Below are 26,920 nucleotides of genomic sequence, written 5' to 3'. Positions count from 1 at the left end.
TCCCTGCGACATTATGATGCACGGGGGCGGAGATCGGCGCCAAATTTAAAAAAGTAAATAGACACATTACATACAGTATACTGTAATCTTATAGATTACAGTACTGTATGAAAAAAATACACACCCGCTTTGTCCCTAGTGGTCTGCCCAGTGTCCTACATGTTCTTTTATATAAAAAAAAAACTGTTCTTTCTGCCTGGAAACTGGAGATTGTCCATAGCAACCAAAAAGTGTCCCTTTATGTCAAAAGTTACATAGTTACATAGTTAGTAACTATGTAACTTTTGTGGTTTCAGACCAAAAACTGGTTTCAGACCAGCTAAAAAACAGCGATAATAAATTAGAATCACTTGCAGAATTGAGCGATAATGATTTGTGGGAAAATTGGTCATCAAAAAATTAAAAGTAAACATTTTATATTATTATTATATTATTTGTTATAATTATTTATATGTATTGATTATATTATAATTTATGATTTTGTGTTTCAAATTTTATTATACCCAGGATGTCTACTAGACTCTTGTTTGGACAGATTTAAGTGAGTTATTCTTAAGAATTGTAGTCCTACAATATAAAACGCCAAATTTCAATGCAAAATAATGGTACCGCTTTCAGCACATAGAATCTGAAATAATCATACCGCCAGGGAGGTTAAGAAGATATTTGGAATTTTTGTCCAATCTACAACCGCTCCCTTCACCATGATTTATTTTTTTCTAACTTCCCAACACCCATGTATGTGTTAATACATTTTCAAAAAGCCCTATAAAATCAGAAAAGCAAATTTCCAAATACAGTTTATAGAAAAAAAATTACTGTATGTTGGTCATTACCCTATTGGTGACAACAAGAGACCACCGTTACTTTGCTTCTCTCTTAATTGTTTGCAGCTATTTACATTAGCTCTGAGATCTTCTTGTAATATGCTGCAAATGAAAGGTGCGGTTGTTTTCAGGTGGTGCCACACCAAGCCATCCATGCTAATTGGCTGCTTTTTATAGTGGGAGATTTGGGAGGCATCTAATCTATAGAAGGATTATAAGGGGTGGGGGGCATCAATCACCAAGAACATAAACACATGAAAGCAATGGGGGTTAGTGCACTTGGAAGTGCAGTTACTATAGATCTGAGGGGGACATGCAAGGAAAATAAGAAACTGCATTTTTGCTTGCACATGATTGGATGATAGAAATCAGCAGAACTTCCCCTAATTTCAGATCTTCCCCACAGATCTACAGTGACTGCATTTCCAAGTACACTTGCAGTGCACTCGTACCATACAGTGAATTTGCCAGTGATGATCCATCAATAGGAGGCGCACGGGCATCACCCCCACCCCCCTAAAGCTATTTATGAAAAAAAGTGATCCTTTAAATGTGAATGGATACCGGACACACAGCTGTCTATGGGAGGCTTGATGTGGTTAAAATCAAGTGATTGCTGCTGAGAAGCTTCCTTCGACTGGCTTTAGAGTGTCCTTGGGGCGCAAGCCATACATCCAGAACACTCCCACTCTCTAATGATTGTCCCGAGGACAGTAGTCAGTGCTTTGCGTGGAACTGCGGCATCACTTGCAGTTTCCCACCACTCACTGTGTGGATGGAATAAAAGCAGAGCAAGGCCTGAGCGATGCCTCTCTAATTCTTAGGCGGACCGGACAGGTAAGCTAAGCAGCAGTGCAGCACCATCTCAGTGCCGCCGGCCCCAGCTGCTTTCATCATAGTCCCACTGTCCCATCGATCCGCACACTCTTCGCCACTTCTCTCTCTACTCCAGTCCACCACCTGAGTCAGTGGAAGTGCAGACTTGGCCCGGGGGATGACTGATCATGTGGCTGCAGTGAGTGAGGTATGTGTATGTACACAGAGAGTTCGGTTCGAAGGAGAGACCTTCCTCCATCATCACTGAAGTGACTACTGGATCTACCTGGGGTGGAGGAGGGGGGAGTGAAGAGCCCCCAGGTAGTGAAGGGTTAATAAACTTAGTGCATTCCCCGGGACAGTACATCTGGAAGGGGCTGCTAGTGTTAAATGTGTGTCAGGTAGGGGAAGGAGCAGCCAGGCTATGCTAGTTGTTTGGGCCGTCCTGTTCTCCTCTCCTTTCACCCTGCTGAATTTACTCCCAGTCTACTCCAGAGCGAAGATAGCATGGAGGGAGAGAGCGGAGATCAGAGCTTCTCCTCTGCCCATGGAGAGCCAGAGCATGTAAAATGGGCCTGATGACATCTGATCTGTCCCGTGCTGGCAGGGAGGATGGATGGGGGATCTGATCATACTGGATGGTATGGTGACATTTTGCAGGGAATACAGAAAATGACAGATGACAACAGGAGGGGAAGACAAGCTTCTATCACTGCACACTGATCTGTGCTGGATCAGGACACTGATCTATCATCTCCTGGTCATCGTAGGCAGGGGCGGACTGACAACTCATGGGGCCCCCGGGCAATAGGAGATTATGGGGCCCCTGGGCAATAGATTATGGGGCCACACAGTATACACACAAACACACATACAGTATGCATACACAGTATACACACACAACATACATACACACAGAATACACATACACTCACTGAAAAGGTACTGCAGCTATAATCTTGGGATTTTTTTTTTAACCACTTTACCCCCGGACCGTATTGCTGCCCACAGACCAGAGCACTTTTTGCGATTTGGGACTGCGCCGCTTTAACTGACAATTGCACGGTCGTGCGACGTGGCTCCCAAACAAAATTGGCGTCCTTTTTTTCCCACAAATAGAGCTTTCTTTTAGTGGTATTTGATCACCTCTGCGGTTTTTATTTTTTGCGCTATAAACAAAAATAGAGCGACAATTTTGAAAAAAATTAATATTTTTTACTTTTTGCTGTAATAAATATCCCCGAAAAATATATAAAAAAACATTTTTTTTCCTCAGTTTTGGCCGATACGTATTCTTCTACATATTTTTCGTAAAAAAAAATCGCAATAAGCGTTTATTGATTGGTTTGCGCAAAAGTTATAGTGTTTACAAAATAGGGGGTATTTTTATGGCATTTTTATTAATATATTTTTTTTACTAGTAATGGCGGCGATCAGCGATTTTTTTTAGGTACTGCGACATTATGGCGGACACTTCGGACACTTTTGACACATTTTTGGGACCATTGTCATTTTTATAGCGATCAGTGCTATAAAAATGCATTGGATTACTATAAAAATGCCACTGGCAGTGAAGGGGTTAACACTAGGGGGCGGGGAAGGGGTTAAGTATGTTCCTGGGTGTGTTCTTACTGTGGGGGGGGTGGCCTCACTAGGGGAAACACTGATCCTCTGTTCATACATTGTATGAACAGAAGATCAGCATTTCCCCCCCTGACAGGACCGAGTCCCCGCTCTGTAACGAGCAATCGCGGGTGCCCGGCGGCGATCGAGCCCACCGGGCACACGCACGGGAGTCGGGGGCGCGCGGGGGGCGTGCGCGCCTCTGGCAGGACGCACGCGCCCCTAGTGCCCGCTCAAAGAGCCGCCATATAGCTACGGGCTCTCGCCCAGGAGAGCCGACCTGCCGCCGTATAATGACGGTGGCTGGTCGGCTAGTAGTTAAAACACAGATTCTTAGATACTGTCCCTGGTTTTACTGAGGCGGGCAACCCTGATGGTGCCCTCTAGTGGCATGGGACCCTCGCCAGTGCCCGAGAGCCCGAATGGTCAGTCCGCTCCTGATCGTAGGGATCCTCTCCTACAGGATATCATTCCCTGGGGCTCCATCCCTGCTCTTTCCATTTTCTTCTCTGATCATGTCTGTGTATGGAAAAGGAGGATCTATAGCAGAAGAGCAGGATTCCTCACTGCCATTAACTGTGTAGCTGGAGTATGAATAGTGGACATCTGCCAGAGACGTTTGGTGGTCTTCTCTGATAGCTCCATGCTGACCAGGGGTGTCGGGAGGCCCGGGCTTGGGTGGCTGGAGCCCTGAATGGATCCCCATAAAGCCCCGAGACTCAGGCATGCAGGTTTGCCATTGTGAGCCCCGAGCCGAGCGGCTGCCGCGAACGATCTGATCCTGAGCGCCGCCGAGCCGATTCCTGCCGAGTGCCATAGCAGCAGGTCCCACCTTCTGAAGCCTGTGATGGACATCCCACTGGACCAATACCGCGCCGCGGGACGTGTGACGTCCATCACAGGCGCTGCTGGCTCCAGAAGGCGAGAATTACAAATACACATGACTCGCCGCTCGGGCGGGCGGCTCTCCTCTCCTCAGGCTTCTCGGCTCTCCCAGGCTCCAGTCCTCGGCTCTTCTACCCTCCTCGGCTCCTCCTCTGACGCCGGAATGACTGACTGCTGTGACACCGCTGAGGTAGGTCAGAGACAGTTTAATGTGTATGTATATAGGTCAGTGTATGTCTGTCACTACGGTCAGTGTAGGTAGGTCAGTGTAGGTAGGTAAGGTCACTACCGTCAGTGTAGGTATGTCATGTAGGTCAGTGTACATAGGTCAGGTCACTACCGTCAGTGTACATAGGTCAGGTCACTACTGTCAGTGTAGGTATGTCAGGTAGGTCAGTGTACATAGGTCAAGTCACTACTGTCAGTGTACATAGGTCAGGTCACTACCGTCAGTGTACATAGGTCAGGTCACTACTGTCAGTGTAGGTAGGTCAGGTCACTACTGTCAGTGTAGGTATGTCAGGTAGGTCAGTGTACATAGGTCAGATCACTACAGTCAGGCCCCGTACACACGGTCGGACCGAACCGATGAGAATGAACCGGAGTTCAGTTTCATCAGACCAAACCGACCGTGTGTATAGGCCATCGGTCTGTTTTCCTTCGGTCCAAAATGTTAAAACATGCTTCAAAACTGAACCGATGGACCGCTGCCCCATCGGACCAAACTGATGGTTAGTACAGAAAAGCATTGGTTCAAAACCCGCGCATGGTCAGAATCAAGTCGACACATGCTTGGAAGCATTGAACTTTGTTTTATTCAGCACGTCGTGTGTTTGACGTCACCGCGTTCTGACCCGATCGGATTTTGGACTGACGGTGTGTACACATATCAGGCTGTACGGCCACTTCAGAGGTGGACCGATGAAAACGGTCCGACGGACCAGTCACATCGGTTTGGTCCGACCGTGTGTACAAGGCCTCAGTGTACATAGGTCAGGTCACTACCGTCAGTGTACATAGGTCAGGTCACTACCATCAGTGTACATAGGTCAGGTCACTACTGTCAGTGTAGGTAGGTCAGGTCACTACTGTCAGTGTAGGTATGTCAGGTAGGTCAGTGTACATAGGTCAGATCACTACAGTCAGTGTACATAGGTCAGGTCACTACCGTCAGTGTACATAGGTCAGGTCACTACTGTCAGTGTAGGTAGGTCAGGTCACTACTGTCAGTGTAGGTATGTCAGGTAAGTCAGTGTACATAGGTCAGGTCACTACTGTCAGTGTACATAAGTCAGGTCACTACTGTCAGTGTACATAGGTCAGGTCACTACTGTCAGTGTACATAGGTCAGTGTAGGTATCTCAGGTAGGTTAGTGTACATAGGTCAGGTCACTACCGTCAGTGTATATAGGTCAGGTCACTACCGTCAGTGTACATAGGTCAGGTCACTACTGTCAGTGTAGGTAGGTCAGTGTATATAGGTCACTACTACTGTCAGTGTAGGTAGGTCAGTGTATGTAGGTCACTACCGTCAATGTAGCAAGGTTAGGTAGGTCAGTGTATGTAGGTCACGGGCCAGTCCAAAAAAGCCTGCGCCCATCACATATCCCCCCCCCCCGCTTTCTGGCCTTGAACTTCGGGCTGAAGCCCCTGGTCTTTTTGCCACTTAGCAACGCCCCTGATCCTGACATTAGGCTTGTTATCACAGATCTTATATCAAAGACAATGTATCTGTCACTACCCAACTGTTGAAAGCTATGACATTAGCTGACTTTCAGGCCCTCAGGCACTGCCCAAGGGCCCCATGCCGCTAGGGGGCCCCATCAGGGTTGCCAGGTCACTACTGTCAGTGTAGATAGGTCAGGTCACTACTGTCAGTGTAGGTATGTCAGGTAGGTCAGTGTACATAGGTCAGGTCACTACTGTCAGTGTAGGTATGTCAGGTAGGTCAGTGTACATAGGTTAGGTCACTACTGTCGGTGTACATAGGTCAGGTCACTACCGTCAGTGTACATAGGTCAGGTCACTACTGTCAGTGTAGGTAGGTCAGGTCACTACTGTCAGTGTAGGTATGTCAGGTAGGTCAGTGTACATAGGTCAAGTCACTACTGTCAGTGTACATAGGTCAGGTCACTACTGTCAGTGTAGGTAGGTCAGGTCACTACTGTCATTGTAGGTATGTCAGGTAGGTCAATGTACATAGGTCAGGTCACTACTGTCAGTGTACATAATTCAGGTTACTACTGTCAGTGTACATAGGTCAGGTCACTACTGTCAGTGTACATAGGTCAGTGTAGGTATCTCAGGTAGGTCAGTGTACATAGGTCAGGTCACTACCGTCAGTGTATATAGGTCAGGTCACTACTGTCAGTGTAGGTAGGTCAGGTCACTACTGTCAGTGTAGGTATGTCAGGCAGGTCAGTGTACATAGGTCAGGGCCCCATGCCGCTAGGGGGCCCCATCAGGGTTGCCAGCCTCAGTAAAACCAGGGACAGTATGTAAAAATCAGTTGTTTTTTTACATCTGTCCCTGAAATGTTCCCTACCGACATCCTTTTTGTCTAAATATCCCAAGATTATAGCTGCCCCGCCTCTCCAATACCTTTTCAGTGTGTGTATACTGTGTATGTATACTGTATGAGTGTGTGTGTATACTGTGTGGCCCCATAGTCTATTGCCAGGGGGCCCCATAATCTCCTATTGCCTGGGGGCCCATAATCTCCTATTGCCCGGGGGCCCCATAATCTCCTATGGCCCGGGGGCCCCATGAGTTGTCAGTCCGCCCCTGCTTATATCCATTGCTGTGTGAAAGAAAGCAGAGCACAATATTAGTGACTACAACTGTATTACATTGATGGGGGAGAGCATGTATGTGTGTTTTTTATAGAAGCGGTTTTGTATAATAAAATTGTTTATATAGATGTGTTTATATATAATAGATTTGTTTATATATACAGTATATAATTGTTTACATATAAATGTTTTCTATTGTAGATTATTTTAGTTTTTTCATAAAAAAAGAAAAGAGACAGCTTTAGGCTGCTTTTACACTGATGCATTTTTGCTGCATTTTACCATGCTAAAAACACAGCAAAAGTGCATCAGTGTGAAAGCAGCCTAAATATGGCTCTTTTCTTTTTATGAAATACAAGAAAATCTACAATAGAAAACATTTCTATATAACAATACCAGAATCCCTTTTAACCCTATAGGACTCTTCACACCACAGTGCTGCATTTTTAGTGTGATTGGCCGAATAGAGATCTGAGGGAGGAGATGCAGGGGAACAGAAAGATCAGCTGCCTGCAAGATGGGGTAAGTGTGGAGCCCCGACTGACTGACTGATGGGGGGGTTTGTTTCCCCCCCAAAAAAACAGTCGGCTTTAGTAGATCATCCCAAATGTTTCAAAAAATGTTTGGAGTGGAGTTGCAAACATTGTGAATTCTCATTGACAGCATTGACAGCAAATCAGTCCATGTTAATCCCAGCAAACCAGCTGACTGTTAACCGTGCAAGTACGCACATCTCCATCCCTGTGTATATGGAAAAGAAGGGTTTTGGGACTTTGCATGAGGTGGGTATGTATGGCCAAATGATCAGTCAATTTTGGGCAAAAACATTTATTTTAAGATGTTGACACAATGGGCCAGATCCACAAAAACCTGACGTAACTTAAAAAATCCAATTTAAGTTACACTGCCTTAAAGTTTCTACCTAAGTGCCTGATCCACAAAGCACTTATCTAGAAATTTCAGGCTGTGTAACTAAAATTCCGCCGGCGCAAGGCGTTCCTATTCAAATGGGGCGAGTCCCATTTAAATGAGGCGCGCTCCCGCGCCGGCCGTACTGCGCATGCGCGCCGGCCGTACTGCGCATGCGCGAAGTTACGTTACGCCGAGTTTTGAGGATCGCGACGGCTTAAAGTTGCGTCGGGGATAAAAAAAATGACAGCGGCATGCATTCCTGAGGGAGAACTCCATGCCCATTTTCAAAGAAAAAAACGGCATGGGTTCCCCCCCCCAGGAGCATACCAGGCCCTTAGGTCTGGCATGGGTTGTAAGGAGACCCCCCCACGCCGAAAAATCGACGTAGGGGGTCCCCCTACAATCCATACCAGACCCGTATCCAAAGCACGCTACCCGGCCAGCCAGGAAGGGAGTGGGGACGAGCGAGAGCCCCCCCCCCTCCTGAGCCGTGCCAGGCCGCATGCCCTCAACATGGGGGGGTTGGGTGCTCTGGGGCAGGGGGGCGCACTGCGGGCCCCCCCACCCCAGAGCACCCTGTCCCCATGTTGATGAGGACAGGACCTCTTCCCGACAACCCTTGCCATTGGTTGTCGGGGTATGCGGGCGGGGGCTTATCGGAATCTGGGAGTCCCCTTTAATAAGGGGGCCCCCAGATACCGGCCCCCCACCCTAAGTGAATGGATATGGGGTACATCGTACCCCTATCCATTCACCTGGAGGCAAAAAGTAAAAGTTAATAAACACACAACACAAGGCTTTTTAAAATATTTTATTATTCTGCTCCGGACGCCCCCCTGTCTTCGTTATTAGCTCAATTACCAGGGGGGGCTTCTTCTTCCGCTCTCCGGGGGTCTTCTCCGCTCTCCGGGGGGGGTTTCTTCTTCCGCTCTCCGGGGGGGGGCTTCTCCGGACTCCGGGGGTCTTCTTCCATCTTCTCCCCTCTTCCGCTCTTGACTCGGCGAACCCCGGTTCTTCTGCAGCTGTCCGGTGCCTTCTTCTTCAGCGCTGGCTGCCTGCTATGTTTGTGTGTTAGCTCGATTTCAAACAGGCAGCCAGCGCGGTCTTCTGTGGCGTCAGGGTCTTCTCTTCCTTTCTTCCGATGTTGCCTCGTCGCCTGTTGTCGCTGTAATGATGGAAGCGCGCCTTGCATCACATTTATATAGGCATCACCGTCCCATCATGCTCCGGTAGGTACCCACGTGGTGGGTGCCTACCCACGTGCACCCACCACGTGGGTACCTGCCGGAGCATGATGGGACGGTGATGCCTATATAAATGTGATGCAAGGCGCGCTTCCATCATTACAGCGACAACAGGCGACGAGGCAACATCGGAAGAAAGGAAGAGAAGACCCTGACGCCACAGAAGACCGCGCTGGCTGCCTGTTTGAAATCGAGCTAACACACAAACATAGCAGGCAGCCAGCGCTGAAGAAGAAGGCACCGGACAGCTGCAGAAGAACCGGGGTTCGCCGAGTCAAGAGCGGAAGAGGGGAGAAGATGGAAGAAGACCCCCGGAGTCCGGAGAAGCCCCCCCCCCGGAGAGCGGAAGAAGAAACCCCCCCCGGAGAGCGGAGAAGACCCCCGGAGAGCGGAAGAAGAAGCCCCCCCTGGTAATTGAGCTAATAACGAAGACAGGGGGGGCGTCCGGAGCAGAATAATAAAATATTTTAAAAAGCCTTGTGTTGTGTGTTTATTAACTTTTACTTTTTGCCTCCAGGTGAATGGATAGGGGTACGATGTACCCCATATCCATTCACTTAGGGTGGGGGGCCGGTATCTGGGGGCCCCCTTATTAAAGGGGACTCCCAGATTCCGATAAGCCCCCGCCCGCATACCCCGACAACCAATGGCAAGGGTTGTCGGGAAGAGGTCCTGTCCTCATCAACATGGGGACAGGGTGCTCTGGGGTGGGGGGGCCCGCAGTGCGCCCCCCTGCCCCAGAGCACCCAACCCCCCCATGTTGAGGGCATGCGGCCTGGCACGGCTCAGGAGGGGGGGGGCGCTCGCTCGTCCCCACTCCCTTCCTGGCTGGCCGGGTAGCGTGCTTTGGATACGGGTCTGGTATGGATTGTAGGGGACCCCCTACGTCGATTTTTCGGCGTAGGGGGGGTCCCCTTACAACCCATACCAGACCTAAGGGCCTGGTATGCTCCTGGGGGGGAACCCATGCCGGTTTTGTTTTTTACAAATTGACGTGGAGTTCTCCCTCGGGAAAGCATACCAAATGCCGTCGCTGCAATGGGCCTTTACAAGGTGTGACTAACTTTACACTTTGTAAACGAGCCCTAATTTTACACTTGCAAAATAACACTTACGGCGCAAAAAGGAAGCTAGAAAGCTTTGTGGATCGCCTTAAGTGCTAATTTGCATACTAGCAACGGCATTTCGACTCGAAATGCCCCCAGCGGCGGATGCGGTACTGCATCCTAAAATTAGGCAGTGTAATTCAATTACACATGCCGGATCTTCTGTGTAACTTTGGAAAAAGCCTTTTGAGGATCGTTTCCAAAGTTACACACAGACTGAACAGCAGTTAAGTCGGAGTATCTCTTTTGAGGATAACCCCCAATATTCTAGTAGATGCCCAGATGAATGGACTGAACAATATCATGATTAACAAACCGTAATGCACACATTGGTAGCAATGGAGCAACCCATGATATGATATGAAGCAATGATCATACATAAGTACAAAGTAGGGATGCACCGATATATCGGTGCCAAAACATATCGGCCGAAAACAGCTGTTTTGGGCACATGCTGTAAAATTGCCGATAGGACTAGTGGCTGCAGAGCGGTAAAACACACTGAAACTGTCTCCACACGCTGCTAGCACACAGCCCCGCCTGCTCCTAACCCCACACTGTGATAAACAGAAAGCCGTTCTAATGCTGAGATGTGCTCTGTCTATCACAGCGTGGGGTTAGGAGGAGGCGGGGCTGTGTGGAGACAGTTTCATCATACAGGCGACGGTGAGTTGCTTTTCCTTCTAGCAGCCTTCCGTCCACGTCCCCCCCACATACCTCCCTCCTGCTGGATATATCTTCGGGACTCTGTCCCCCCCTCCTCCTCCCTCCAGTTGGCTATATGTTCGGGACTCTGTCCCCCCCCCCCTCCCTCCGGCTGGCTATATGTTCGGGACTCTGTCCCCCCTCCTCCTCCCCCCCCCCGGCTGCCTAGTCTGGCTTCTGTGACTGTCCCTGTCCCTGACGCCAATCCACTCCTGAGGTGACAGGGTTAATAAAGAGAACCTGTCACCTCCAATTGTGTAAAAAAAAAAAAGAAATAATAATTCAATTAATAAAATAAGTAATTAAAAAAGTAAAGAATAAGAAAAATAATATTAAAAATAAGAAAATTATACAAAAAAAAAGTGAAACGACAAGCTTAAAAAAAAAAGTGATAAAGTAATAAAAAAAAAAGAAAAGAAACAAAAGGCAGGCAATTGGGGGAACAGTGAGGCGGCAATTGGGGGCACAGTGAGGCGGCTATTGGGGGCACAGTGATGCGGCAATTGGGGGCACAGTGGGCCAGATCCACAAAAGGGATACGCAGACGTATCTACTGATACGCCGTCGTATCCCTGTTTCTATCTATGCGGCTGATTCATAGAATCAGTTACGTATAGATATTCCCAAGATCCGGCAGGTGTAATAGTTTTACACTGTCGGATCTTAGGATGCAGTACCTCGGCCGCCGCTGGGGGCATTTCTCGTCAAAATTCCGCGTTGGATATGCAAATTAGCATTTACGGAGATCCACAAAGCTTTTTCCCTTAGTTTTTTTTCCGTAAGTGTTAGTTTGCCGTCACAAAATTAGGGCTGCTTTTACAAAGTGTAAACTTAGTACACCATGTAAAAGTAGACCCTTCTTTCCCGCGTCGCTGTCAAATTTTTTTTAATTTTTTTTTCCCGCCGCAACTCTTTTTTTTTCTTTTACACCCGTCGCGATTCTCAAAACTCGGCGCAACGTAAATCCGCGCAAAGCACGTCAGGAAAATAGCGTCGGGAGCATGCGCAGTACGTCCGGCGCGGGAGCACGCCTAATTTAAATGGGACTCGCCCCATTAGATTGGGCACGCCTTGCGCCGGACGGATTTAAGTTACACAGCTGCAAATTTCCAGGTAAGTGCTTTGTGGATCGGGCACTTAGGTAGAAATTTTGCGGCAGTGTAACTTAAATAGGAACATTTAAGTTAAGCCCGCTGGCTGTGGATCTGGCCCAGTGAGTGTATGTTTTAACATACAATTATTTAAAAAAAAAGAAAAGTAATTTTCGGTTTCGGTTTCGGTTTCGGCCTGACATTTTTTTTTATTTCGGTTTTGTTTCGGTTCTAAAATTTCCATTTCGGTGAACCTCTAGTACAAAGCACTTTGAAATGCACGTATGGCGTAGGTTCTGATGTGTTTAGTGTGTAAAACACTCTTCAGGGACAAGTGCATCAAAATCTACAAAATTATTGGATTTCAATGTATAATAATTAAAGATTATGTATGTAAAAATAATGGAGAATGGATGACCTCCTGTCCCAAAAGAATACCCACATAGCGGGGGAGCATAGACCACATGAGACTGGAAACTGCAGGCTGCCAATTGTGTCAGTCTTGGGATCTGAGGTAAGAGCCCGCTGGGGGAAGACCAGACGCATAACCTGGCCCACATAGGAAGAAGGGATGTGTCCACAATGGTAGCAATCGGCATTCCCTTATATGTGGTGGAGTTTGGGCTATACTGTGTGAGCCGGCATTGTTTGGCTGTTCTTGCTGTCTATCACCCAGGATCTGTGAGGCACATGAGATGCCCTCCCTCTCCCCCTCACCTGCTTCGGTGGGTGTGGGGGATTGGGCGAGCTCGTCCCCCACACCTCCACGTCTTGCGCATGACATCATAGGTAAAGTTTTAGTGCTGACATTGTGTTTTCCATCCGGTCCAACATGAGGATTTTTGCATTCTCAGCCGCTGTGGGCGTCGGTTACATAGTTACATAGTTAGTCAGGTTGAAAAAAGACACAAGTCCATCCAGTTCAACCACAAAAAAATAAACAAACAAAATAAAAAACACAATACAATCCCATACACCCAACTCCATACCCACAGTTGATCCAGAGGAAGGCAAAAAACCCCAGCAGAGCATGATCCAATTTGCTACAGCAGGGGAAAAAATTCCTTCCTGATCCCCCGAGAGGCAATCGGATTTACCCTGGATCAACTTTACCTACAAATCTTAGTACTCAGTTATTTTATGTACATTTAGGAAAGAATCCAGGCCTTTCTTAAAGCAATCTACTGAGCTGGCCAGAACCACCTCTGGAGGGAGTCTGTTCCACATTTTCACAGCTCTTACTGTGAAAAAACCTTTCCGTATTTGGAGGTGAAATCTCTTTTCCTCTAGACGTAAAGAGTGCCCCCTTGTCCTCAGTGTTGACCGTAAAGTGAATAACTCAACACCAAGTACACTGTATGGACCTCTTATATATTTGTACATGTTGATCATATGCCCCCTAATTCTCCTCTTCTCAAGAGTGAATAGATTTAGTTCTTCTAATCTTTCCTCATAGCTGAGCTCCTCCATGCCTCTTATCAGTTTGGTTGCTCTTCTCTGCACTTTCTCCAGTTCTCCGATATCCTTTTTGAGAACTGGTGCCCAAAACTGAACTGCATATCCCAGATGAGGTCTTACTAATGATTTGTACAGGGGCAAAATTATATCTCTGTCTCTGGAGTCCATACCTCTCTTAATACAAGAAAGGACTTTGCTCGCTTTGGAAACCGCAGCTTGGCATTGCATGCCATTATTGAGCTTATGATCAACTAAAACCCCCAGATCCTTCTCCACTACAGATCCCCCCAGTTGTACTCCCCCTAGTATGTATGATGCATGCATATTCTTAGCCCCCAAGTGCATAACTTTACATTTATCAACATTAAACCTCATCTGCCACTCAGTCGCCCAATTAGACAGAGCATTGAGGTCGGCTTGTAAATTGGAGACATCCTGCAAGGACGTTATTCCACTGCATAGCTTGGTGTCATCTGCAAAGACAGAAATGTTACTTTTGATCCCAGACCCAATATCATTTATAAATATATTGAAAAGTAAGGGTCCCAGCACTGAACCTTGGGGTACACCACTGATAACATTGGACCATTTAGAGTAAGAATCATTAACCACGACTCTCTGAATTCTGGCTTTCAGCCAATTTTCTATCCATTTACAAACTGATATATCCAATCCTGTAGACCTTACCTTACACATGAGCCGTGTGTGCGGAACTGTATCGAACGCTTTTGCAAAATCCAAATATATCACGTCCACAGCCACGCCTCTGTCCAGGGTTTTACTTACCTCTTCATAAAAGGAAATCAGGTTTGTCTGACAACTTCTGTCTTTCATGAATCCATGTTGTCTGCTGCTTAAATAGTTTTTTTCCTGCAAGAACTCATCCATGTGGTCTTTTATTAAACGTTCCAGTATCTTCCAAACTATAGAAGTTAGACTAACAGGTCTATAGTTACTTGGTAAAGACTTTGTTCCCTTTTTAAATATAGGCACCACATTGGCTCTACGCCAATCCAGTGGTACTATTCCTGTCATTAATGAGTCCCTAAATATTAGATACAGTGGCTTTGAAATGACAGAGTTCAACTCACCTAGGATCCGTGGGTGGATGCCATCTGGTCCAGGTGCTTTATCCACCTTTATTCTGTCTAAATATTTCTGGACCATATCACTTTTGAGCCATTGTGGATTTGGGGCTGTGTCACTCCCACCCCCATTTTGGACATGAGCTCCCCCATGCTCCATTGTATACACAGAGCTGAAGAAAGCATTTAATAAATTTGCCTTCTCTTTGTCCCCAGTCACCCACTCTAGATTATTTTGTAAGGGGCCTACATGCTCAGACTTCACCTTTTTACTATTAATATATTTAAAGAATTTTTTGGGGTTTGTCCTACTATCTTTTGCAATCTGTCGTTCATTTTGAATTTTTGCATCCTTGATTTCCTTTTTACATATCCTGTTATATTCTTTGTAACATTTAAACAACACTAGTGTTCCTTCATTTTTATATTTTTTAAAAGCTACTTTCTTATTGTTTATAGCTTTTTTAACTTTGCCAGTGAGCCACATAGGTTTTATTTTTAGCCTTTTAAACTTATTGCCCATGGGAACATACTTTGCAGTGAGGTTCCACACAGTCTTTTTGAAAAATTCCCATTTCTGTTCTGTGTTCATCTGTGTCAATAGTCCCTCCCAGTCCAAGTCCTGGAGAGCAGCCCTCATCCTTGGAAAATTTGCTCTCTTAAAATTTAGTGTTTTAATATTTCCTGTATGTATTTCCTGCTTATAGTTAACATTAAATGAAATCATGTTATGATCACTGCTACCCAGGTGTTCCTTTATCTGAACATTAGTAATAAGCTCTGCATGGTATCTCAAATGAGGTTGTCCCTCATTGGGGTGATGCTTCCTTTCCTCTTTGATTGCACTGTGTGACACTGGGAGGAGCCTGCGGGGTATGCCGTATGCATAAAAAGCCCCCATTCTGTGCTAGCCTGTCTTCCATCTTGATACCAGACATTACACAACACTTGCATATGATGTTTTCACTCATTTGTTTTGGGTGGTGGGTTCAAGTTATTATTATGAGTATTACTTTACATAATTTTTTTTCACAATACACCACTTTTTAACACACTAATAATTTCAATCCATATTAACAAATAGCATATTTTATCCATTATTTTTAGAACCTGAACCCTCACACATCACCATTGTGGACACATCTCTTCTTCCTATGGGGACCAGGTTATGTGTCAGGTCTTCCCCCATCGGGCTCTTACCTCAGCTCCTGGTCTCATGTGGTCTATGCTCCACCGTTATGTGAGTATTCTTTTGGGACGAGTGGCCACCCCTCCTCTCTTATTTTTACATACATCTTCTTTAATTAATATACATTGAAGTTCCTTCTTTTTTTGTAGATTTATGTGCACTTCCCCCTAAAGAGTGTTTTACACATGAAATGCGTCGGACCTATGCCATGCACCTACTTTTTTTAAAAAAAGATTATATATACAGAGATCATTAGACCATATGCATTCTAATGTGCTTTGTACTTATGTATGATCATTGCTTCATATAATATCACAGGTTCCTCCATTGCTACCAATGAGTTAATTACTGTTTGTTAATAATGATATTGTTCAGCCATTCATCTGGGCCTATGCCATGCAAACTTCTTGTTATAGAAGATTATATATACATAGAGATCATTAGACCATGTGCATTCCAATGTGCTTTGTACTTATGTATGATCATTGCTCCATATCACACATATCACATCATGAGTTGCTCTAATGTTACCAATGTGTTTATTACTGTTTGTTAATCATGGCTTTATTCTTCTAATTCAACTGGGCATCTACTATGATAGTAGATTCAAAAAAAAATGTGTTTGCCCAAAATTGACTGATCATTTGGCCATGCAAAGTCCCAAACCCATTATTTTCCTGGCTTATAACCATGTGTTTTATTTATTTTAGGAGATTGTACTTTCCAAAAAAATGTGAGTAATCAATTGGTATTTATATACAATATAGCATTTGCATAGCTTTAAAAATACTGTATAATCCAAAAATAACTTATTACATTTTTCAGTCTATAGAAAAGTAACTTTGCATAGACATACTATTTTACATTACATAGACATGCAACATGCAATCTTACTTTTAAAAAAAATAGCACATTTATCATCTACAGAAATTCATGTTAGTAAAATTGGCATGGATGCTATGTAAAATATATCTTCTAATGTAAAAAGTACTTGTAAGTGTATATTTTATTTTAATTTGAAATTTTATATTTCAATATTATTCTAGTTAAAACCTCATTCCTCAAAGTATAATCAAATGTATCTTGCTGCCTAGTCATTCATTTATAATTATGAGACCTTGAAATTAAACAGTGGAAGATATTCTTCCAGCTGTGGCAACTGACAGACCCACAGGCAACTTCTTAAATGAGCTCTGTGGGCAGTTGTACTGACATATCTCAAATAGCCTCTGGGTTTGTCACATGGTTGGGCTTCTGACTGGTTGTCTTATCTGTTCTAGCACAATGTTTCTATGATTGCATAAACTGATATTCTTGAAATAATCTTTGTTTAAAATGGAATAAAGGAACAATATGTGTTTGCAGAAGTTTTGTCATTTTTCAATAATCTATTTTTAGTTTTCAGTTTTAAGATTTGTTAGTGTTTGACTGTGTATAGGTGCCACTGCTGATCACCACTCTTTGTGGTCTTGAACAGCAGCAGTAAAGCACTAGGAAAAAGTATAGGATAAACCTGTTTTTTAGCTTTGTATAGTGCATTGGACATTATTTGTATTATTATTACACCATGCAGTTACAAATATACAGTATGCAAATTGTGTGTGTGTTTTTTAATATCCTGAATGCAGTGCATTTAAGCATAATGGGCCAGATTCAGGTAGAATTACGTTATGCCGCGGCGGCGTAACGTATCCCATTTACGTTACACCGCCGCAGGTTTACAGCGTAAGTGCCTGATTCACAAAGCTCTTACCTGTAAACTTACGGCGGTGTAACGTAAATCCGCTCGGCGCAAGCCCGCGCCTAACGTTCTGCGCATGCTCCGTTAGGAAATTTCCCGACGTGCTTTGCGCGAAATTACGGCGCCCCGACGTTTTTTTTAACGGCGACGTGCGTTACGTCGTTTCGTATTCCCGGACGTCTTACGCAAAAAAAAAAATTGAAATTCGATGCGGGAACGACGGCCATACTTTAACATGGCTGTTCTAAAGATAAGCCATGATAAAGCAGGCCTAAGTTTGTGACGGGAAAAACCGACTAGCGACGACGTAAGAGATTGCGACGAACGCGCGTATCTTCGTGGATCGCCGTAAGTAGTCATTTGCATATTCTACGCCGACCGCAATGGAATCGCCACCTAGCGGCCAGCCTAGAATTGCATCCTAAGATCCGACAGTGTAAGTCAATTACACCTGTCGGATCTTACGGCTATCTATGCGTAACTGATTCTATGAATCAGCCGCATAGTTACGACGGGCGGATCACAGAGATACGACGGCGTATCAGGAGATACGCCGTCGTATCTCTTTTGTGAATCTAGCCCAAAGTACATATGTTTTTTTTAATGGGTTTTTAAGTTAACTCTCATAACCCAGTGTGTGTGTACTTCATTGGTCTGCATTGCATTGCACATAAAGTTGTTAAAATGTCCCATTTAAAAAGGTACAAATGAGAGGATGTATGACCTGCACATGATAGAGATGGACAGATAACCACTGAGCTGCTGACATTACCCAAGGAGAAATTGAAGATCTCGACACCCCAGCTCTTTGATCCCCATTTAAAGTATGTGCCACAAAGGTAAGAGCACCTCCTTTTGGCTAAGGAGTGGGTGAGCAGGCCCATCAAGGACCCAACACACTTAAGATAGTGGAACCTTTGCACTCTGAAGGCTCTATCGTCTCTGTGAACTCAGACTCTTGCTCTCCAGCCTCAGCCCAGTGATACTAGCAACCTCTCCTTTCTCTCCTTGGTGCTGACTCTGGAGGAGATTGAGACTAAAAGAATACATCAAGGTATTAAACACCCACTCAGAAACAGAGAGCTATATCCTGTAGGTACAGGACAGAAATAGAATCCCTGTGATCGAAGCTCGAGACCACACAATTGAAAACTGCGGACCTTGTATATACCTATTCATCTTCCTCTGCCACAGTATGTGCCCAAGAAAAGCAGCTAAGTGACCATGATAATGGCATCCATACAGTACTATGTCCCTGCCACAAGAAGGTCTAGAACAGTGGTTCTCAACCTAGGGGTCGGGACCCCCTCGGGGGTCAAATAACTATTTGACAGGGGTCACCAAATCCTGGGCTGTTCCTGAAGCCCGCACTGCTCTCCCAGCATTTTTGCAGCCACCCAAGCAGGGCTGTCTCTGGAACCTGTGGCCGCCCAACTAGGCTGTTCCTGGAGCCCATGGCTGCCCACTTAGCCTCTTCGCGGCCACCCATTCAGTTCACAGCATGGCTGGGGGGAAGAGACTAGAGGTCAGCTGACTGGTAAGGAATGTAAAGTGGGAAGGGCTGAAGGAGATCCTATCTCCTGATTTTGGCATAGGTGTCACTGCTGCGAGACACCAGAAAGTTGGAGGCACAGTGAAGCCGGAGACACAGTGAGAAACACTACCTGTGATTATAGTTGCCATTAAAAGTCCCCACTTCAGTTCTCAGATCAGCAGATGACCTGGATCAAGAGCATCTAAGTTGGCTGATCAGAACTCCCCCAGCACTGTACTGATCCCATCCCTCATCAGCACTGTCACTTATCCCAACTCCCACCAGCACTGTCAGACGTCCCATACATGTAAGCAAGAGGAAAAGAGGGGGAGGAATAAAGAAAAAGTGAGAGAAAGAATAAGAGAAAGAACAAGGAAGACAGCTAGAGAGAGGGTTGGGGGAAAAACAAGAAATTAGGATAAAAAGACATAAAAGGGAAAGAATGGAGAACAAAGAGAAAGAGGAGTGGTACATTCTAAAATGTACCACAAGGGGTTTTAATACTGTATAAATACTTGTCTTGCCTTGGGTGCTGACAACCCACGCTACAAAAATAATTTTACTATTAGGGGTCCCCACAACTTGGGAAATTTTATCAAGGAGTCATGTCACTAGAAGGTTGAGAACCACTGGTCTAGAGAAAAGGAATCACCTGAACAACATACATCTCTGGGTTTACCTGAGATGACCAGAGGCACAAACCAGCTTTCGGCAGTAAAAGGTCTATTTGCTAAGCTGCTGGACCCTTCTGACACTGTAGACTTGGCGATAGACCAGGTTCATAGAATCTTGGGCCCTGGTCCTGATCCTGAAAGACCAAATGATGTAATCGGTCACATATATTTTTTTCTGCAGCAAGGAAGACATTATGAACGACCCCAGAGACTGCAATCTTATCAATTTTTTGCTTTTTAAAAAAAAAAATCAGGTAAAAGGTTTATTGAGATGTCACAGAATCTCACATACACACAGTACAGTCAAAGTACAAAATATACACCATCAGGAAAACATGTCAGTTAAACATTATACAGTATGTAAGCACATGAAATAGAGTGCCACCAATAATAAGAGACCATTCCTCGTGCTCTATGTAGCCTGGTTAACAGAGCCGCATTCATGGGTGGAAGTAAATCTTGTAGAAGTAAGAGCTAAACCAGGGGAAGCTAACCAACCACCCCATAACTTTTCAAATTTGGAGGGGCTGCCTCTATGCTGATATATCAGCTTTTCGTAACAAGGTACCCATTTGTTTCAGCCATATCTGTGGAGTAGGAGAGGTTTGAGAGATCAAATGAAGTAGAATGAGTCTGCGAGCCTGAAACAAAGCCCTAGCTACTGCCTCTCTCACAAACGTATCCAAAGTAACAGCATCAAGTATTGCTAAAATACAATGCTTAGGCTCCATGGAAATGGAGATATGAAATACAGTGTTTACCATTGTGACAACTGTGTTCCAGTATCGGTGAAGCTTTGAGCACCTCCAGATTAGGTGAATTACATCTCCTGTATTCTGGCCACACCTAATACACAATGGGTCAGGGGGCAGGCCCATGGAATGCAATTTGAGTGGGGTGCGGTGAGCTCTTAGTAAAATATACAACTGAGACAGTGGGCCGGATTCAGAAAGAGATACGATGGCGTATCTCCTGATACGCCATCGTATCTCTGAGTTTCGACGGTCGTATCTATGCGCCTGATTCATAGAATCAGGTTACGCATAGATATCCCTAAGATCCGACAGGTGTAAGTGTCTTACACCATCGGATCTTAGGCTGCAACTCCCGGCTGGCCGCTAGGTGGCGCTTCCGTATTTTTACGCGATGAATATGCAAATGAGGATTTACGCCGATTCAGAAACGAACGACCGCCCGGCGCTTTTTTTTAGGTCGTTTGCGTTCGGCTTTTGCCGGCGTATAGTTACCCCTGCTATATGAAGGGTAGCTAATGTTAAGTATGGGCGTAATTCCCGCGCCGAATTTTGAAATTTTACGTTGTTTGCGTAAGTCGTTTGCGAATACGGCTGGACGTAATTTACGTTCACGTCGAAACCAATGACGTCCTTGCGACGTCATTTAGAGCAATGCACACTGGGATATTTTACGGACGCGCATGCGCCGTTCAAACAGAAAGTAAAAAACGTGGGGTCAACCAAAATTTAAATAAAACACGCCCCCTACATCCCCATTTGAATAACGTGGCCTTACGCCGCAACACATACGTTACGCCGCCGTAACTAAGGGCGCAAGTTCTTTGTGAATAAAGAACTCGCGCCCAAAGTTAGAGCGGCGTAACGTATCGGAGGAAAATGGAAAGTTACTTCCAAGTTCCAGATAGAAGTGGAGGGTACTGTCTTCTACCCCTAGACACCCCATTGGGGATCAAACTGTGTCCAGGGGGAGACAGCATCTCCTTTTCTAGATTGCAGTTGTTTTGTGAGAAAAAAAAGAACAAAAGAAAAGAAAAAGAGATTTTTGTAGTTGGTATAACATTAACATTAAGCTTTCCATAAAATGAGACACATTGGGGCTGATTTATCAAGCCTTTGCTCCATGATTCCAGGGTCTTCTCCTCCGCTGTCTTCTCTGTTCCCTCTTCTTCCGGGCTCCACCGTGAGGCCCGGTCTTCTCCTCCACTGTTTTCTCTGTTCTCTCTTCTGCCGGGCTCCACCGCGGGGGCCGGTCTTCTCTTCTAGCGATGTTGACATGACGAACTCTCCCGCTGTAATGCCGTGTGAGCGTTGTGCAAATACTTGTATAGGCATGGGGAGTGGTCACCGGGTGATGCCACCCGGTGACCCCACCCTGTGTTACATCACATTCCCATCATGCCCCAGGAATCTGATGTAACAAGGGGTGGGGTCGCCGGGTGGTATAAAAAAATCAAAAAATAACAAAACAGTAAAGTTAGCCCAATTTTTTGTGATAATGTGAAAGATGATGTTACACCGAGTAAATAGATACCTAACTTGTCACGCTTTAATATTGCACACACTCATGGAATGGCACCAAACTTCGGGACTTAAAAATCTCCATAGGCGACGCTTGTTTTTTTTTTTACAGGTTACCAGTCTAGAGTTACAGAGGAGGTCTAGTGCAAAAATCATTTCTCTCGCTCTAATGCACGTGTCAATACCTCAAATGTGTGGTTTAAACTGCGTTTACATATGTGGGCGGGACTTAAATGCGTGTTCGCTTCTGAGTGCGAGCTACTAGGGACAGGGGCGTTTTAATTTTTTTTTCTTTTTTTTTTACGTAATATTTTTTCTTTTTGCACTTTTCTTTTCCTTTGTTGTATCACTTTTATTCCTATTACAAGGAACCTAAACACCCCTTGTAATTGGAATAGTGTGTGACAGGTCCTCTTTATGGAGAGAGGCGGGGTCAATAAGATCCCACATCTGTCCTCCAGGCTGGAAAGCATGAGATCGGGAATAAAAAAAACCCCTGATCTCATGCTTTCAGCGGCGATTGCAGCTTTGTTTATGTTTATGTTTTTAAATCTCTATGCTCCTCATTCTGCGGCGGACGATTCGTTCTCCGGGCACGGGAGAGCCCGGAGAAGCACCAGATGGCGGTGGGAGGGGGGATGTCCCTTGCTCAAATTGCTCAATTAAAGAGTGCACAGCAGTAATACAATCTAACAGATTACTCTGTGAATAGGCTAAATACTGCTGGAAAAAATAACCTACACAATATTTCAACAGACATCCCAAAAATCCGGCCTGAAGCATAGTAAAAGGAAGAGTGAAAACATTATGGTCCTGAGAGGTAAACATTTCCTATTACAAATTGCACACAACAAATAACCTTCCCTCAAAGCATTTTGACAAAAAGGAAGTAAATATCAAAACAAATGGCTTCTAGTTTCCAAGTGTAGCTGATCTGCTCCTTAGTAGACACTGAAATATTTTGTTTCGGAATTTTGGGTTTCGTCCGAAAATAAAGTTATCTAGTTACTTCCAAAATGTGTTTATTTATTTATTTAGTTTTGTTAAAAAACTACAGTTTAAAAATCAGACATGAGCTCAGTACCCATGGTTGTGAGGCATGAGCTGTAAAGAGTTTGGTACAGTATTGTCCAACCTATTTGAGAGTAGTCCAAATGTATTATCTTGATGAGCAAAGGAAACATTTACCAAATTGACCTGGTGTACAGCAACACTCAGCAGATGAAAATCCAAAAGAAAACTCTTGCGAAGTGCAAAAATACAAGAAAACATGCTTGCAGTCATCTACTAAGTTGGGGAAATCTTTGATCAGGAGGTGGAAGCAATGTAATCATGAACATGTTTCATGGCCTGTCATTGTTGACAAGGGTAGACACCTCTGGCCGCCTATGGCCAACATTGTTTTATTAAAAAAAAAAAAAAAATGTAATATATGTAATAATATTAACTAAAATAAGGAAATGCTAATGTCAAGCATTTCTTAAACATATGTAATATAGTATAATAAAATGTGTAATAATTACTATGAAAATATAAAAGTAATAATTTACACAAAACCCAAATTAAATTTTAGAAATTACATATTAATGCCTTTCATTTCAATATCTAGTATGCAATTTTATAATCTTAACTGAACACTAATTGTATGCAATAATTATTCTTCCTAAAAAAGGAAATTGCTGTACTTACTTTAAATATGATTTATTATGCAATAATACGAAGAAGGAATACCACAGACAAAATGAAGTAAATAAAGGAATTAAAACCATGGTACGGATAAGGCTAGACAAATAAAAGGAGGCTCATTGTTCTGGGAAAGGGGAAGATGTTTAACCAGATGGAGTCCTCTAACACCTGTCATGTTAAATGTACTCATTTCAGGTTAGAACTGACACTGTGACATTTTGTTAATAACATAATGTACTTTTATCACTCTGTATAAATGAGCTTTAAAGAGCACTAAGTAAAGATGAGCAAGTATTAACATTTCTCTGTTTATATGCATAGTCTAGATGATTCCTTCATTACTCCCTTTGCAGACAAGATTGAGTAGGTATTGTGAATGTTTCATAAGAATAAATTATAAAACCAGCGCTCAAGCTGTAATTGACCTATCTGTCTTGTGACTTTAATAAAAATACCAAGTATGCCAGACTGACACTCAAGTACATATTTTGAAAGATTAAAGTAAAATATTCTTACATACATTTTCACAGCATGATAATAATGACAAAAAGAATGAATCTGTTCTAATGGAAATATAATGGCATGTTTTGAATTTGTCAAACTTTTCAAGTTTTTAAATGAATATCAATTATAAAAGGTCACACTAAGAAAAAAATATATACCAGTGTATTGCAACGTGTGATCATTTTTCATTTTTCTTCCATCACTTGCTGAGACCACAACTTGATCTTTCTAGAACTGTAGGGAAAACAAATTCTCCTGCTACCAACCTCTAATTGCCACAGCCATAATATATTAAGCTTGGCTTAACACAGTGTGGCATGCATTTGTATTTAGCCGCATTTACTATGATACCCCTAACTAAACTCTAGTGGAACCAATTGCTCTCAGAAGTCACCTAATTAGAAAATAGAATCCACCTGTATGTAATTTAATATCAGTATAATACATCTGTTCTGTGAAGTCCTCAAAGGTTTGTTAGATAAACTTAGTGAACAAACGGCATCATGAAGGCTAACCAGAGAAATCAGTGATAAAGTTGTGGAGAATTTTAAAGCAGGGTTAGGTTATAAAAAAATATTTCAAGCTTTAACCACTTCAGCCCCGGAAGAATTTACCCCCATCCTTACCAGAGCACTTCTTGCGATTTGGCACTGCGTCGCTTTAACTGACAATTGCACGGTCGTGCGACATGGCTCCCAAACAAAATTTATGTAATTTTTTTTCCCACAAATAGAGCTTTCTTTTGGTGGTATTTGATCACCTCTGCGGTTTTTATTTTTTGTGCTATAAACAAAAATATAGAGAATACAATATTTTTTACTTTTTGCTATAATAAATATCCCCAATTTTTTTTTTTTTTTTGGTAAAACATATCACAATAAGCGTATATTGATTGGTTTGTGCGTCAAAAAAATAGGGGATAGTTTTATTGCATTTTTATTTATTTCATTTTTTTTTACTAGTAATGGTGGCGATCTGCGATTTTTATTGTGATTGTGACATTGCAACGGACATATCGGCCACTTTTGACCCATTTTTGACCATTCACATTTATACAGCGATTAGTGCTATAAAACTACACTGATAACTGTATAAATGTGACTGGTAGGGAAGGGGTTAACACTGGGGGGCGCTGAAGGGGTTAAATATATTCCCTAATGTGTCATTCTAACTGTAGGGGGAGTGGACTCACAAGGGGAGGAGACCGAGGTGTGTTCCTCTGTACTGGAAACACACAACACTGATCCACAGTCCTGCAGTGATTGTGGGCAATCGCGGGTGCCCGGCGAACATCGCAACATCGCAACCGCCGGGCAACCCCCACCAGGTCCCGTGCGATGCCGTGGGTGCACATGCGTGCCCCCTAGATGGCCGGGAAGCCCAGGACGTCGTATGACGTCCACCCAGGATGGGAAATCCCACCTGTGGACGTCATATTCTAAACTAACTTTTAACATTAGGACACTTAGCTGTCCAGGGCGCTCACAATGTCCTCACCCGAAGCTGATCTTTCTTCCGGCTCCCGGGTGCAGGAGCCAGCATCTTAAGAAAGGGAATTAGGAAGTGAAGCCTTGCAGCTTCACAGCCTGGTTCCCTACTGCGCATGTGCGAGTCGCGCTGCGCATCCTCACTGGTCCCTGCTGTCTTCTGGGACCAGTATGTTTCCCAGAAGACAGCGGAGGGGATGAAGGAGGGGCCGGACATGGCGTTGAATTCCCAAGAAATCTGATGTGATCTATCATATACAGGTATACAGGTATCTGCTCCCCCTCTCTCTGAAAGGTGCCAAATGTGACACCGGAGGGGGGGAGGAACCAGAAAAGTGGAAGCTCCATTTTTGGGTGGTAGTCCGATTTAACAAAATAAATTGTTTTTATATGTTTGAGTGGGTGCCTTAAAGACCTCTGGGCCTATCCTTTTGTTTGTTGTTTTTGCCATCTCTTTGATTAGAATGTGGCATTCATGTACTGTTAACCTGTAGTGTATCTTATAAGCTAAATGTTTAATTTAAAGCACTATTTAAATCACTGCTCCCCACCAAATGGAGTTTTGTTTAATATTGTTTTTGCTTTGGTACTTGTTCCCCAGATTGCCGATTAGCATAGAAAATGGTAATTACTGTTTTTTTGTTTTTTTTTTACATTTTTAACAAATTGGTTCAGTCTTGCAATGTTCACTAAAACTGCACCATAAAGAACCCAGTGGGAAAAAAAACACATTTTGTCAAATCTTAATATACATATTATAAAAAAAAACAAAAAAAAAACAGTGGAAGCAATAGTGTTTTTAGTAGTTTGCACTACTACAAAAAGGAAAAAGAAGTGATACACAAGAAATCATCACAAACCTATACATGTAAAAAGGGAGGGTTAAAGTAGAAGGCAAACTTTTTTCCTGGTGCCTATCCATGGCAGTATACCTGTGAAAGCTCTGCCTTGGCTCCTCCCTCAGGACCAATGAATATTATAAAAGAAAAGGATTAATGCACTCCCAGCATTCTCCTTTTTTTTATCATATCTCATGGTCAGTGAATGGTGGTTGAACATCCCTTACCTCTGCAGTCGGCAGCTTCAAGCTGGGTTCATACCTCTCCCAGGTGCAGTCCCTATTCTTGGGCAGCTAAATGCGCTGATGAGATAGGGAGTGCCTTCTGTGTGCCTTTTGGGACAGCAGTTGTCTCTTAACTAATATATATTATATACTGACATTTGCTCAAGCCTGTAGCAGAGAAAGCAGCTATATCTATGTTTCACTCCCCCACCACCTTCCTTTCCT

This window comes from Rana temporaria, chromosome 5 (assembly GCF_905171775.1).
Source record: "Rana temporaria chromosome 5, aRanTem1.1, whole genome shotgun sequence".
NCBI lineage: Eukaryota > Metazoa > Chordata > Amphibia > Anura > Ranidae > Rana > Rana temporaria.
The sequence above is the reverse complement of the archived record's forward strand: the minus strand, read 5'-3'. Positions refer to the sequence as shown.